This window comes from Vulpes vulpes, chromosome 1 (assembly GCF_048418805.1).
Source record: "Vulpes vulpes isolate BD-2025 chromosome 1, VulVul3, whole genome shotgun sequence".
In the NCBI taxonomy this organism is placed as follows: Eukaryota; Metazoa; Chordata; class Mammalia; order Carnivora; family Canidae; genus Vulpes; species Vulpes vulpes.
In genome coordinates this window covers 18853846-18869867 of record NC_132780.1, presented here as the reverse complement: position 1 = coordinate 18869867, position 16022 = coordinate 18853846, and the positions used below count along the sequence as shown (strand labels likewise).

The 16022-nt window shown below is 40.5% G+C and overlaps 1 pseudogene; it reads left to right on the top strand.

Annotated features, from left to right (window-relative positions):
- Positions 1–14249, top strand: part of LOC112912594 (uncharacterized) — a 79980-nt pseudogene extending 65731 nt beyond the window's left edge.
- Positions 14250–16022: the final 1773 nt, after the last annotated feature.

Sequence of the window (16022 nt, the reverse complement as noted above, 5' to 3'; positions counted from 1 at the left end):
CATTTTCCTCATAAAAAGGGTGGTAGTGGGGACTCCTGGGTGGCTCAGCGGTTGAGCATCTGCTTTTGGCTCAGGGTATGATCCCAGGATCTGAGATCAAGTCCCACTTTGAGCTCCCTGCGATGATCCTACTTCTCCCTCTGTCTATGTCTCTGCCTCTCTCTCTTTCTGTGTCTCTCTTGAATACATATTTAAAAAAAAAAAAAGAGGATGATAGTGGGCACTCGGGTTGCTCAGTGGTTGAGCATCTACCTTCTGCCTAGGTCATGATCTGGGGGCCCTGGGATCAAATCCCACCTCAGAATCTCCTCAGGGAGCCTGCCTCTCCCTCTGCCTATGTCTATGCCTCTATGTGTGTGTCTCTCATGAATGAATAAACAAAATCTTTTTTAAAAAATGAGGATGGTAGTTGATCCAATAGAAGTGATTGCTACCCCTAACCTCAGCTATAATTGCTATCAGAGACAGAGCATAGGAAACATATTAAAGTGTCATTTATTTACCCTAGTTCCCAGTTGTGGTTACTACTGTGAGATTTTAGAATCATGTTCCTCTTTTGGGAGGAAGAAATTCTAGTATGACATTTTTTAAAGAAATCTCAGGCCGGTAAGTAAATATTTGGGGTAGATGAACTAAGGAGAAAAGACTGTCTAATGCTCAAAGGGTCTAGACACAGGAAGTGGGTTCAGACACAGGCACCCAGGGGGATTTGTTAGAGACCCATAATATTTTAACTGTTTTAGTATTCTGAGGCAGGGGCTGCTTGATAGCAGTGGGATTGAGCACTGAGAGGTGTAGCTCAGGGGTCAATAAGAACAGAGACAGATTTATTCCCAACGTGGAGAGTAGTTTCACAAAGCCAATTGAGAGGGAGGGTTGGGAAAAGCCCGGAGAGTTCCTTGGAGCCCTGCCACTGAGAATCAGGAGGACATTGAAAAAGTTGGCTAAAGAGCTGAAGGTGCCTAAAGCTCTTAAATGTGTAATACTGTTCTTCTCCAATGTCCTGGTTTCTTGAAGGAATTGCAGAAGCAAGGCTTCCCTTGTTGTTTAGGGGCATTCATTTGCTGGAGTTGAATAATGAAAATTTTTAGTGGTCTTTCCTCTAGATGACTTCTCGAGGGTGTGAGCAATCTGGTTTGTCTAGTTAATTAAATCCGAGGTGGACATGATGTCCCATTTCATCTTGATGCTTTTAATTAAAAGGGAAAGATCCTGGATCACTCCACTAACAAACATAGAGTTAAGGGGCAACTGGGGGGCTCAGTCAGTTAAGCATCTGACTTTGGCTCAGGTCCTGATCCCAGCATCCTTGAATTCAACCTTCCCTTGGGCTCCCTGCTCAGCAGGGAGTCTGCTTGTCCTTCTCTCTCTCTGCCCCTCCCCCTCCCCCTGCTTGCTCTCTCTCTCTCTCTCTGTCAAATATATAAATAGAAACTTTTTAAAAATTAAGAAATAAATATAGAGTTAAAAGGTACACAAGTAGATTCAATGTATAAAGGCTAGAAAATTCTTAAAGACAATTGAACTTGGGATCCCTGGGTGGCGCAGTGGTTTGGCGCTTGCCTTTGGCCCAGGGCGCGATCCTGGAGTCCTGGGATCGAATCCCACATCGGGCTCCCGGTGCATGGAGCCTGCTTCTCCCTCTGCCTATGTCTCTGCGCCTCTCTCTCTCTCTCTCTGTGACTATCATAAATAAATAAAATTAAAAAAAAAAAAGACAATTGAACTTGATCATAATCATCATAAAGGGAATAACTGGTCTTCTGTACAAGTCTGAATTTTGTTTCAATCCACAGGATTGAGAAAACCCATCATAATTGATTAGTGGGGCCTTTAGCAAGTTTTGTAGCATCTTGCCAAAAGTTAGAGGTTTGTTGCTTTGGATTCTGCTCATGATGTTCCCACTGAGCTAGTTTCATGCAGTGTTTGACCTGGCCCTCACCAACAAGCATGTAGACCAATTGATATAAATCTGAGAAACCCTTTGGGGAGTTTGAATAACTATGTTACATTCTTGAGCAAACCTATTGGGATCCTCAGTCACTATAGGGAACTTGAGGGAACTTCAGCTCAACGTACAGCCTTACTCCAGGAAAAATAAGAGACATTGGGTCCACTGAGGTCCTCAAGAGACTCAAGGAAGGCAGATTCTTAATAGATTCAGGGGACGAGGTAGCAGAAGGAGCTTCAAAGGAAAAGGGAGGTGTAACTAAAGGATAGAATGAGAGTGGAGATTAGGATGGAAGAGAAGAAAGGAAGATTGCACTGGAGGCAGGGGCTGAGCATTAGCAACTGCCTAGAGGCAGTTGACAAAGAAGGTAGGGGAGAGGAAGAACAGTTCCCAGAGTTTCATTTTTGTAATTATCTGCTTACCTCATTTATTTGAAAAAGTGAGGTTGTCATGAGGCGATATTACATTCCTGATAGCGTTTGAAACCTTCAAAATACCAATTAAAATAGGAAACCCGTTTAATTTTGTCAATTTTAGAACCATGGTTGTCCAACTTATCTTTGATAAAAGTTCCTTTGAATGGGGCATCACGGGTGCCTCAGTGGTTTAGCGCCTTTTTTGGCCCAGAGTGTGATCCTGGAGACCCAGGATCGAGTCCCATGCCGGGCTCCCTGCATGGAGCCTTCTTCTCCCTCTGCCTGCCTGTGTCTCTGCCTCTCTGTTTCTCTCTGTCTCTCCCTGTCTCTCATGCTTAGATAAATAAAATTTTTAAAAAATAAGTTCCTTTGGAAAGATCAAAGAAGGCAATGTGGCCATTGAAGTTCTTGATGACTTCCAGTTAAGTCAGTCCATTTCTGTTCAAATGCCCATGAGGAGGGAAAGTATTTTTCAAACATAAGTGTCTCTTCCTTCAGGTGGAATAGAGGAGTAGTATCTATAAGTAAGATCAAGGCCATATAAGATCAAGCCCATCTCTTCCTGCTGGGTTTGCAATGGACTACCTGTAGTAGGGCAGAAAAGCTCCTTGCCAACTCCATTTTAGTGAGGCATTGCATTACTCATTTTCACAGTTGGAAGGGAAAATTTGCTTTGTTCAGGAGGTTGGCAGATGGAGACCATGGTGGATTTATGTCCAAAGACACTCTATTAATCAGACTAAGCAGGAAGTCTTTCAGGGGAAGGCACATAGGATTAGTGAGCATTGACATGCAGGGGAAGCAGTGCTGCAGTGCTTAATCGTTCTTGGTATGATCTCAAGGAGACCTGCTGGCACCAGGGAAGGCCACTTTCTAGTACCGTCAAACTTGATCTTCCAGGAACATCGGGTTCCTTGTTTCCCCCACATCAGAGGACTGTTGAAATCTCAAGAAGCTACAATGAGTCAAGCCTTCAGCTAGAGAGCATAGCGGAGTGAGTTAGACTTTATGTAGTCAGGAGTGCTCGGCAAGGCTAGAGTCTGAGAAAGTCTACATCTGGAAAATAACATAGATATTTTATTAATGCAGTATATATTGAGCTTTTACTCTGTGCACACTCATGATATTTTGCTGGGACCTTAGGAACATGTAAGTGAGTTAATCCTCATAATACTTTAGTCATTTCTCATAATACTCACAGTTGGTACTAAGTGTTTCATATTTTCCCTGAGAATGTAGATACCAGGCACCGCCTTTCTGTTTCTTTTTCTTCCTTAACATTGGTTGTATAAAATAGGAGCTAAATATTGATTGGAGAAATATTCAAAAGCATAAACCAGAACATCTGAAGAAGTTCTCATTATTGACTAAGAATCAAATTGGCATAAGATAAACAGGAAAATCAAATTTAAACCATACATATGGATACTCCCCACAGATCGGAGTGTTGCAAAGACTGGAAAGTAAAGGATATATGTCTTTGAGAAGAAGAAGGTTGAAGTCTGGGAACTCCAAGGGAAGAAATTCAACTCACAGGGAAGAAGAAAACGAGGAAATATTTGGTAAGCAAATATTATCGAGGCCACTCAAAAACAATGGGCCATAGAGAACTTTTCTCAAACAGGCCTAACTGTGTTCCTCCCTGTTTCTCAAACTTAGTTTATATAATAATGTAGTTACATATGGTGATAGCTTTCAGCCTGGGATAGGTTCTCTCTCTAAATTCGTTTTAGTCTGTGAAGGGCGTGAAAAAGACATTTCCTGAATCTGCCCCATTTGATTGCTTTTTAAATAAAAATCATCTTTCTGCCAAGGTGGTCCATCATGGAAGCAGTCTGGGCTTGGCCCACACTAAATGGAGGATATTTTGTTGACATAAATAAACCACACACAGAAAAAAAAAAATTGGCATGGAACCTAAAAAATGGTCAACATCATCAAAGTGAGGATGAGAATGTTTGCTGCCCTCTACTGAGAGTGAAGGAAATGTTGAGATATTGATCAAATGTTGATTGAAAGTTAGTAATTGGAACCCTCACTAAAATGGAGTCAGGAGGTTTTCAGCAGAGGGAGATCTTAAGCCCTATCGCTCATAGTCAATGGCAGTTCCAACAGGAAGGGAAGATCTTGACCTTACACAAGCTTGACCTTGGAAGCGGTTTATACCTACTATTGCAACCAAAGGAAGAGATGCTTTTCTTATCCTTCCCAGGCAACAGCCTCACCAGTGAAAACCCACCGTCCTTCAAACCATTTTCCCAGAAATAATTTTTATTCTGTAACAGACTTCTCAACTTAAGGCTTGTCTCCTCAAACCAAGCCCGCCTCTCTTTGTTCCCTGGACTTGCCTATGGTTTTGCCACAGCTTGTATGTTCCTAATTGCAATTCTCTGTATTCCTGAATGAACCCACCTTTGAAGGGGATCCCTGGGTGGCTCAGCAGCTGAGCGCCTGCCTTGGGCCAGAGCAAGAATCTGGATCACCAGGATCGAGTCCTACATCAGGCCTCCCTGCATGGAGCCTGCTTCTCTCTTGGGCTGCGTCTCCGACTCTGTGTGTGTGTGTGTGAGTGATAAATTAATAAAATCTTTTAAAAAAATAAATAAACCCATCTTTTGGTGAAAAAATTATAGGCAGTTTTTATTTTTCAAGAAAAATTTGTTTATTTATTTACTCATGAGAGACAGAGAGAGAGGAGAGAGAGAAAGGCAGAGACAGAGGCAGAGGGAGAAGCAGGGTCCTGGGATTCAGTCCTGGGTTGGGCTCCCTGGTAAAGGAGGAGCCTGCTTCTGACCCTCTGCCTCTCTGCCTGCTTGTGCTCTGTCTTTGCATTCTCTCTCTCTCTCTCAAATAAATAAATAAAATGTTGAAAAAGAAAAAGCAACAGAAGACACAGGAAAAGGTGTGACACCCAAAGTATCTGTAAGTAAGAGATATTTGCATTTGTAAGGGAAAGGTCCTTTCCTAATAGTATCTCCCTTCGTGTAGCTGGAAGAGTGAGAAAGTGTAAATCTTGAGAAACTCCTGCCTTTGGCCCAGGGTGTGATCCTGGAGTCCCGGGATTGAATCCCACATCGGGCTACCTGCATGGAGCCTTCTTCTCCCTCTGCCTGTGTCTCTGCCTCTTTCTCTCTCTGCGTCTCTCAGGAATAATAAATAAAATCTTAAAAAAAAAAAAACCTGAGTCATGAGCCCCTTCAGATGGATAACTGTGGGTCATGTGCTGGGGGGATGATCGCCAACACCTACCTTGGGGGTGTAGAAATAAAGGACATTTCTAAAAGAAATTTCAAAGGTTAAAGTAGACTTACTGGCTCCTGGGGGTCAGGCAAAGATTGCCTTTTGCCCTACGCAAAGTGTGACCATCGAGACAGTTGAGTCTGGAGAGGAATGTCCCTCTGCCTGTTTCAAGGACTTGTCAATGTGCTGGCCCTGGCTCATCATTTGTCCTCAGCTAGCCCTCTGTTCCCCCATCTCTTTAGGCACTGATACTAGTTTGTTTCCTACAGCTAATGTTACCTTCCTTTCCTTGGCTTGCTCCTCTCTGCCAGACTTCTCCCTATAAAATTCATACTTTCCTTCTTATCTTTCCTAAGGATCTTAGACAGGTTTACTGAAGGATGTGCAGAAACTATCACATTTAAACAGGAAACTTCTGAATTTCTCTGGCTTGTAGTTTCTAATGAGAACAAAAGCAAAAGAATGTCCCCTGATTAATAATTGAGATGGGCAGAGTCTGAGAGGACTGAAGGAATTCACAACTGCCTTAACCTTAATGCTTTGTTAGAGGCCAAAAGCAACCTTTGTTTGGCAATAGCCAGACCTCCAGGATCCTGTAAGTCTTCGTTAATATATGAAAGTCTCTTTAGAAACTCACCTTATCTTTGCCCCCATCTTAAAGTATATGATGATTGGCTTTTCAAACGGATACCTCAGTTCTTTCTGCCCTATGCCCTATGTGTTAATAGAAACAGCTTTTTGCAACAAACATTTATCCGCATACCTTTTTGATCCTTAGCTCCAGGCCCACATCACATTAGCTTCCAATGGACAGTGAAGGCTCTCACCTTCCTGTAGTGAGATATTTACTTCCGGCAATGGAGGCTCTCAATCAGACCTCCATCTGGTGGGTTTCATGTTACCCCACACTTAGTGTCATAGATAGCCTTCTTTTTTTTTTTAATTTTATTTTATATATTTATTCCTCAGAGAGAGGCAGAGACATAGAGAGAGGGAGAAGCAGACCTCCTATGGGTAGCCCGATGCTGGACTCCCCCTGGGATCAGGACCTGAGCCAAAGGCTCACTCACCTATCCACTTGAGCACCCCTAGAGTTACTTTCTATTTACTTCTTTGTAATAAAACACACACACAGAGAGAGACACACGAATCACATAATTGACCTATTTCAATGTCTTAAAATTCTGAAAGATTATAGAACTACAGATAGAAACTATACCCGTGTGTGGATGTCACAGAAAGGAAACTTGATTTGCTGCCTCACATATCACTGAGAATAACTTCCTAAGCAGAGACTCACAGAGCAAGGGGGAAAGGTTTCCTGTTGTTTAGGGTCAGGCTGGATATTTAGAAAGAGGGGCCTTGTCATCATCTGTAGAACTGGGCAGAAACCCCACATGCACCTGAAGGCAGCATTTCTACACATACTTGGGTTATATAACTGCGGTTTGTGCTCCTCCTTGCTGGAGACTTTGGTGATAAAATGAGGTAAGAGACATTTTTGGTTACTCCACAGATTACTGTTTGTTTCAACTGTAGAGGGTGAGTCACGTTTGTCCTTGTGATTACCTGTCTCATTTTACCCTGTCTCATCCATCTTTTATGTCTATATTGTTCGTTTTTTTTTTATTTAATTTTTTTATTTTTAAATATTTGATTTATTTATTCATGACAGACACAGTTTCTTAGAGGGAGAGAGAGAGAGGCAGAGACAGAGGCAGAGGGAGAAGCAGGCTCCAGCAGGGAGCCTGACATGAGACTTCATCCTGTGTCTCCAGGATCCAGCCCTCGGCTGTAGGCAGCGCTAAACTGCTGAGCTACCCGGGCTGCCCTGTTCTTTTTTTTTTTTTTTTAAGATTTAATATATTTATTTGACAGAGAGCACAAGCAAGAGGAGCAGCAGAGGGACAGTTAGAAGCCGGCTCTCCACCAAGTAGGGAGCCTGACATGGGGCTAAATCCCAGAACACTGGGATCACGACCTCAGCTAAGGCTTAACCGACTGAGCCACCCAAGCGCCCTTATGTTGTTCTTTATGATATTTCTTGTTGATGGGTGGTGAACATCTCTGCCCTAAATCCTATGTGTTTCCCAATTCTCAGCCATTTTCTTGCAATGAGGCATGATTCCACTGTTTCCAGGACCTGCTCTGCCTGGGTTAGAAGTACAATTTTGTCATCAACTACATGTAAATTAATATGCTTCTGCACAGTTTAGGGGTTTCTTCATACATCTCCCTTGCAAGTTCACTATAGAAGTTTAAAGTAGACCTTCATGAGTACTGGGATTTATTACGTGGTTGAATGCAAGCCCAACAGGAACAGTGCAGAAGTGAATGTTGTAAGTCACCCAATCCTTCTGCATTGTATCCTGCCAGTGATGGCCTTGGAAAATATTTCCTGATGTAAACTGCTTTCAAGTTTTAAAGACTTTCTTTATTTTACAGAGAGGGTGTATGTGGATGGGGTGGGAGGGAGAGGGAGAGAATCTCAAGTAGACTTCATGCTGAGCACGGAGTCCAAAGTCTGTTGAGGATCCTGAACCCACAACCCCTGAGATCATGACATGAGCCAAAATCAAGAGTCAGACACTGAACTGACTGAGCCACGCAGGCAACCCACATTGAATAGATTTTATCCCAGATCCTGTGTCAGGCTAATGAGTGTTTGGTGAGGTGGTGCATATCTGGGAAAATTAGTCAGGAAACATGCTGGGGTCAGACTGAGTGGTGGATATTGTTGGGAAACGATTCTGTGGGTTTAAGTTACTCTGTATGTTAACGATAGAGGCACTGAAAGTGTTTATCCTTAATTGGCTTTCCGCTGATGTGCGAATATTAAAATGCTTTGAAATATAGTGATAATATCTTACCCTTAGGTGGAGGACAGATTTGTTAACTGTAGAGGAACACGGATATTGTCTTCTATGGCAAAGGTTCAGGAAGATATGCTCTCTGCTCCTTCAAGATATTGGGGTTCCCTGTGCTCAGGGTCTCATTGATGTGACACAAACCCACTGCACATGCAGCATCTACATGTGTGAAATGGGGATTTGGAGCTGGCAAGTGAAATTAGCGTGATCAAGAAATTTGTGCTGTTTCATGTGTCATGAACCCTAAGATCCTTGGACTTGAATCTGAGAGTCCTCTGTCTTCTGACAGCATTGGAAAATTGTTGTAGGCAAGCGTGTTCCACTATAGAATATGTGGAACATGGAACTTTTATACTTCTTGGGATTATCCATGGGTTTATTTAAATATGAAATTGATGGGCACCTGGGTGGCTCAGTCACTGGGCCTCTGCCTTCGGCTCAGGTTGTGATCCCAGGTTCTGGGATTGATACCCTGTAGGGAGCCTGCTTCTCCCTCAGCCTTTCTCTCTGTCTCTCTCTGTGTGTCTCTCATGAATAAATAAACAAAATCTTAAAAAATAAAAACATGAAATTGATATTTATGCATCTGTTTCTCCTTTTTATTTATTTGTTCACTTGTTTTTTAGCCTGCACATTTAAGTGAAATCATGTGTTATTTGCTTTTATTTGCCTGACTTATCAGCACAGTACTTTCTAGGTCTATTTACAGTGTCCAGCACAATACTTCCTAGGTCTATTTTCATTGTCATCAATGGCAAGAAACCGCAATAAAGGCAGAAACAGACCCACTCCAAAAACAAAACAGAACTGCTGCTTTCTGGAGTGGAATGGAGAGGGATGATGGGCCAACTGGGTAAAGGGGAATGGAAGTTATAGGCTTTCAGTTATAGAATAGATAAATCATGAGGCTAAAGGATATAGCAGAGGGGATATGGTCAGTGGTATTGGAATCTGGTTCTATGGTGCTAGGTACTCGCTACACTTGCATGGAAAAACATTTAAGTTGCAAATGGATGTCAAAAGAAAGCCAGAGTAGCAACACGTATATCAAACAAACTAGACTATTTTGTTCTTATACGATGTTTATCCTGCTTTGGTAACAGGGTAATGCTGGGCCTCATAGGATGATGTTGAATATGTTCTGTCCATTCCACTATTTGTAAGATTTTGATGAAGATTGTCATTAATTATTATTATTTTAATGTTCGGTAGAAATGACCAGCAAAGGTATGTGGTCCTCGGCTTTTCTGTACTGGGAATTGTTTTTATTCTACATTCAGCTTTCATTCTTGTTATTGGTCTCTGAAGATCTACTTGTTGGTTTTTTTTTTTAATTCTTATTTATTTATGATAGTCACACAGAGAGAGAGAGAGTCAGACACACAGGCAGAGGGAGAAGCAGGCTCCATGCACCAGGAGCCCGACATGGGATTTGACCCCGAGTCTCCAGGATTGCAACCTGGGCCAAAGGCAGGCACTAAACTGCTGTGCCACCCAGGGATCCCTACTTGTTGGGTTTAAGATTTATATTTCAATCTTGGTAGTTTTATATACATAGGGGAATTATCTGGGATTTTTCTAAGTTATCTGATTTGTTCGTATATAATTATTCATGGCAATCTGTTATCACACTATGTATTTCTGTAGTTATCTGTTGTGTTTTCTGTCCCATTTCTTGTTTTAATTTTTGAGACTTCTCTCCTTTTTTCTTAGTTAATGTAGTTAAAATTTTGATTATTTCTTGGAAAATCTGGGCATTGATGTCAATGTTATGTTACTGTTTATTATGGTCCCTACCTCTAATTTTTCTTTGTTAGTTCCTTTCTCTACTTGATCACAGCTAAATTTCTTCTTTCTCTAGTTCCTTGTCTTGTAACAGTCAGAAGAAAAATTGGGGGTGTCTAGGTGGCTCAGTCAATTTCGCATCTGACTCTTAATCTCAGCTTAGGTCTCGATCTCGGTCTTGGGTTCAGGACCCAGTTAGCCATTTAGGCTTCATGTTAGGTATGGAACGTACTATAATAAAGAAATGAATAAAGAAAAGAAAAGAAAAGAAAATGTTGAAACTGCAACTTAATTCAGACATTTATAGCATTAAAAAAATTGAAAATGGAGTGTGTCGTAGAAAAAATTACTAGAAATAAACAATACCAGTGATAACCAACAAAACAACAAAAAAGTAAGGATTCTTTAGGGTTTTTCATGGATGCCATCTGCAAAGAGATAAACTTGCATTTTCTTTTCCCATTTGGATTTATGTTTCCCATTTATGTTTTTTTGTTTGTTTGTTTGTTTTTGTTTTGTTTTGTTTTCCCATTCAGACTAGAATATCCAGTGTGTTGAATAGAAGTGAAATCCCTTTGTTATGATCATATAGAAGAAGTTTACAGTTTTTTTTACTATTGAATATATTAGAATTTAGGTTTTCATAGCTATGTGGCCTTTATTAAATTGAGGTATTTTGCTTCTTTTCCTACTTTATTGAGTGTTTTTAATAATGAAACATTGTCCAATATGCTCTTATTCTTGTTCTGCAGCAATATGATTGCCATTTCTGATCTTCATTCTGTTAATGTGGAGCCTTAAACTTATAGTTTTCCATATGTGGAAACACCCTTGAATTCCAGGAATAATTGCCTTTAATTGTGTTGTAAAACATGCTTTTGATTCAGTGTGCTAGTTTGCTTTTTTTATTGCGGACCTTGTATAACTGCGCCTCACAGGTAGTAGTTTGTAATCTTCTTTACTTGTACAGTCTTCCTTTGCCTTTGACAACCTGGTAACAACACTGGAGTCACAGAGACTATTTTGATAATTTCCCTTCTCTTCACTCCCTGAAAATGTTGGAAGAGATTTGTAATACTTTTCCATGGGACTCATGGTTGGCTCTGCAGTTGCGTGTCTTTCTATGGCTCAGGGCATGAACCCAGAGTCTCTGGATCGAGTCCCACATCAGGCTTTGTGCATGGAGCCTGCTTCTCCCTCTGCCTGTGTCTCTGCCTCTCCCTCTGTGTGTCTCTCTCATGAATAAAATCTTTTTTTTTAAAGATTTTTTTAATTTATTCATGATAGAGAGAGAGAGAGAGAGAGAGAGAGACAGGCAGAGACACAGGCAGAGGGAGAAGCAGGCTCCATGCCGAGAGCCCGATGCAGAACTCGATCCTGGGACTCCAGGATTACGCCCTGGGCCAAAGGCAGGCGCTAAACCCCTAAGCCACCCAGGGATCCCCAAATAAAATCTTTAAAGAAAGAAAAAGTCCTTTACATTAAATCTCTGAATTATCCAGTGAATTCATTTGGAATAAGACTTTTCTTTTCTTTTCTTTTCTTCTTTCTTTCTTTCTTTCTTTCTTTTTTTTTTTTTTTGAATAAGACTTTTCTTTGGGATGTTTTAAATTACTTTTTCCATCTACTTAGTAGTTGTAGATCAATTGTGACTTTTTAAATATTTCTTCAGGAAATATTTATTGGAATCCTGAAATCTAGGTAGCTTACATCTTTTTTGAAATTTATACACATTTTTCATATGTCTTTCTTGGCATATAGTTATCCACTGTCACTTCTTATTGTTTGTGTTTTTATGGTATCAGTTAATACTGTCTGCTGTCACTTCACTTCTGATTTTAATTGGCCTTTTTTTTTCATTCTTACTTGATTTTGTTAAAAGTCTGTCAATTTTTTTTATTTTTCCTGAAAACCAACTCTTCATGTTGTCGTTGATAATTTCCCCTTTTTTAAAAATTTTTAATTATTTATTCATGAGAGAGAGAGAGAGAGAGAGAGGCAGACAGAGGCCAAGGGAGAAGTAGCCTCCATTCCTTGCAGAGAGCCAGAGATGGAACTCGATTCCTAGTCCAGGACCACACCCGGGGCTGAAGGCGGCGCCAAACCACTGAGCCACACAGGCTGCCCGATATTTTCCTATTTTTGCTGTTTCCTCTTTGGTTCTTTTCTGTTTATGTTTAAATTTCCTCCCTATTGCAAACTTTGGACTCGCAGGACATTCCTGATTTTTTGAAATATAAGAAAGTATTTTGTACTATATCATGACAGTACTATAGTACTACTACTATAGCTGTAGCAGTACAGCTATCTATTAGGCTATTGGTCAGTACATTCTGTGTAAGTTTATGTGTCCACTGAGGAACAAAGTCCTGATGATTCCTTCCAAGCCATCTTGCTGATGTTCTCTGTCTGATTTTCAGGTTATCTCTTAGTGGTTGTCAGCATATTCATCTGAGAGTAGTAAGTGGAATAATTTTACATTTCTCTTTCTTGATTTCTTTCAGCCATATCTTCTCGTGACACCCAGAGCTTGCTGTCAAAGCCAAGCATCGAAGCTTCTTTCCAAAGAGTGTCAATGGGTAGATTAAAAAATAATGCCATTGAGAATTTACACTTCATGACAGACTGGGACAATGATGGAGAGAGTGAAGGGCATCAAAGGCATCATGAAGGACACAACCAAACTGAGATATCTGCCCATAATAAGAATCTACCTGCCCCAAATGGTGAAGGATATAAAACATTTTCAGTAACCTCCCTTTTTAACTCTGCTACTTCCACAAAGCAGTGCCTTTCTGAAAACAAAAGCTCAAATCAAATCTTCAAACTTACATATTTAGGGAACGACAATAGTTTGGAAAATCTGGGAAGTTACCTAGTCCATGCTGAAAATAATTATTTGGACCCTTGTGAAAAAAGAATTGGATTCACTATTCAGTCAAATATTTCTAAACATCAGAGATTTGAAAATGAAGAACAAAGTGCTAAACAGGATCCATTTGAGAGGTGTTTCACTAAAGATACGACCCTACAAAATTACAAGAACCTGTTCAATGGAGACAGAGTTGCTCAATGCAGTGTATCTGAGAAAACATTTAACCAGGGCTCCAATGTTAGTCGATGTGTGAGGACTCAGTTTCTAGGGAACCATGTTGAGGGTAGTAAATGTGGGGAAGTCCTTTATCAAAACTCTAACCTTAGTACACATAATAGTATGAATACAGGAGAGAATCCTCATAATTAATGTGTGAGTGCTCTTAACCAGTCCTCCAATATTGATCATCAACAGAGAATTCATGTGGGAAAAAACCCATTCAGATGTAATCAACCTGGGAACATGTTTTGTCAAGCATCAAGGCTAAGTATACATAAGACAGTCCAGAGTGGGGAGAAAAGTGACATTTGTAAGGAATGTGGCAAAGATTTTGACTTGGACTCAGTATTACCTCAACATCATGGAATGCGTACTGGAGAGAAACCGTACAAATGTGAAGAATATGGTGAAACCTTTAAAGTCTGCTTATCCCTAAATAGACATAGGCGAATCCATACTGGAGACAAACTTTACAAATGTGAAGAATGTGGCAAGGCCTTACACAGCACTCAACCCTTAGTCAACATCACACAATTCATACTGGCGAGAAACCACACAAAGTTGAGGAATATGGCAAGACCTTTAAGAGGTGTTCATATCTTACTCAACATCACAGAATTCACACTGGTGAGAAACGTCACAAATGTGAGGAATGTGGCAAGAGCTTTACTAGGCATTCATATCTTAAACAACATCATAGAATTCATACTGGAGAGAAACCTTTCAAATGCGAGGAATGTGGCAAGGCCTTTAACCAGAACTCAAGTCTTACTTGACATCATAGACTTCATACTGGAGAGCAACCTTACCAGTGTGAAGAATGAGGTCAAGCCTTTACCCAGCACTCACACCTTACTAGTCATCACAGAATTCACACTAGAGAAAAACCTTAACAAATGTAAAGAATTTGGTTAGGCTTTTAATCACTGTTCAGCCTTTACTCATTATCAAAGAAGTCCCACTAGAGCAAGGCTTCAACGTTTTAGGATTGTGAGAGAATGTTTAAGTTCTTTTATGCAACAAGAAACTTGACTTGAATGGAAAATGATCAATATTCTTTTCTTTTAGAGCAATTTATCCCTACCTTAAGACAGATTGTCCTACATCTAAAACTTTATACAATGAAATTATATAAAATATTCCTTGATTTTACAATGATAAATGAAAAACTTAAACATTCTCCAATGTAACTATGGAGGCCGAGAAAATTAGTCCATTCCACCTTAACTTCAGCATTAGGCCAAGTACAGTCATCTCAGGCCCCTGTGATAAGAGCTGAACTTTACCTTACTTCAGTTACAGGAAAAAACAGCTTACAGCTTAACGCCCTAGAAAGTACCATATCAGAATCAGAACAGAGCTTATGCCCTTGAAAGCCCCATATCAGAATGTAAACAGAACTTGAGAAATTCCTCCATCCCTTCTGGAGGTCACCTAGACCAGCCCATAAAACTAATCTGGAACCCACCTCGGGGTCCAAGTCAGTCCTCCGCTGTTTCGGGTACACTTGGACCCAAGCTCAAGCTTGTAAATAAACCCTCATGTGTTTGCATCAGACTCGGCTCCTTGGTGGTTTCTCAGATACGTAATCTAGGGCACAACACTAACAAGGATGGAAGGATTTTTATGTTCTTTTATTGTTGTTGTCAACTCTGAGAGCAAAATAACTCATGCAGTTATTTTGAATTTAACAATAAGAGCTGAATAATCACAGCATTAATGGAAAAGATTAGCTTCACAACACTACTTTTTCCCGTCATTCTATCTCCTCTTGATGTTGATCAAACTGTACCATTGGCCATTTAGTTTAGTTTTGTTTTTTAAAGCCATATGCTTGTGCAGAGATACAGTTATTTGGTGTCCAATAAAGAATGGGGAAGAGAAAAGTGAAAGAACAATGGAAACCCCTTCTTGGTCTGGAGGAGCAAAGTTGTAACGTAGAAGGTTCCCTTTCTAGTAGACACCTCCTGTCTGGTGCTGGAACCCATCAGTTGTATCTTTCTCCTCCATTTCCAGCTGTGCAAGTGTGTGTCCTTTTCCTTTATCAGATGCCCATCAATCATGTAACCTATTGCATTGACAAACCTTATTGTTCACAATAGTTTTTCATTAGTTTATTAAACTAATATGCAGTATATGCTTCTTCATCTTTAAGTGCACTACAAAGCAATCCTGCCCCATCACCTTGGAATTAATATGATCATTGTTCTCAGTCTTGACTTCTATCTTTATTTTATATTTTTTTTATTGGATGCCAACATATAGCATTAACACCCAGTGCTCATCCCATCAAGTGGTCCCCTGAGTGCCCATCCCCCTGTCAGCCCTCAGTTTTGACTCATTTGGGTTTTCCTTTGGCCATTGAGAGTACCCATATCTCCTAGCTACCTCTTCTCAGAGGTACCAGGTCCCCAACGACAGTACACAAGTAGCACCAAGAGTCTCAGTAGAAGCAACTATGACAGGATTTGTAAGTACTGCTCAACTCTTCCTCCACATTAGGTAATTCATATCAGAGAAATGAAATATGTGTAAAGAATGTGGCAAGGCCTTTCAACAACATAAAACCGTGATTCCTGATCCGAAAATGTATAGTGGAGAGGATTTTACAAATACGAAAGACTTGGCAAGCCCACTAACCAGTACTCAAGCCTTACCATCTTAGC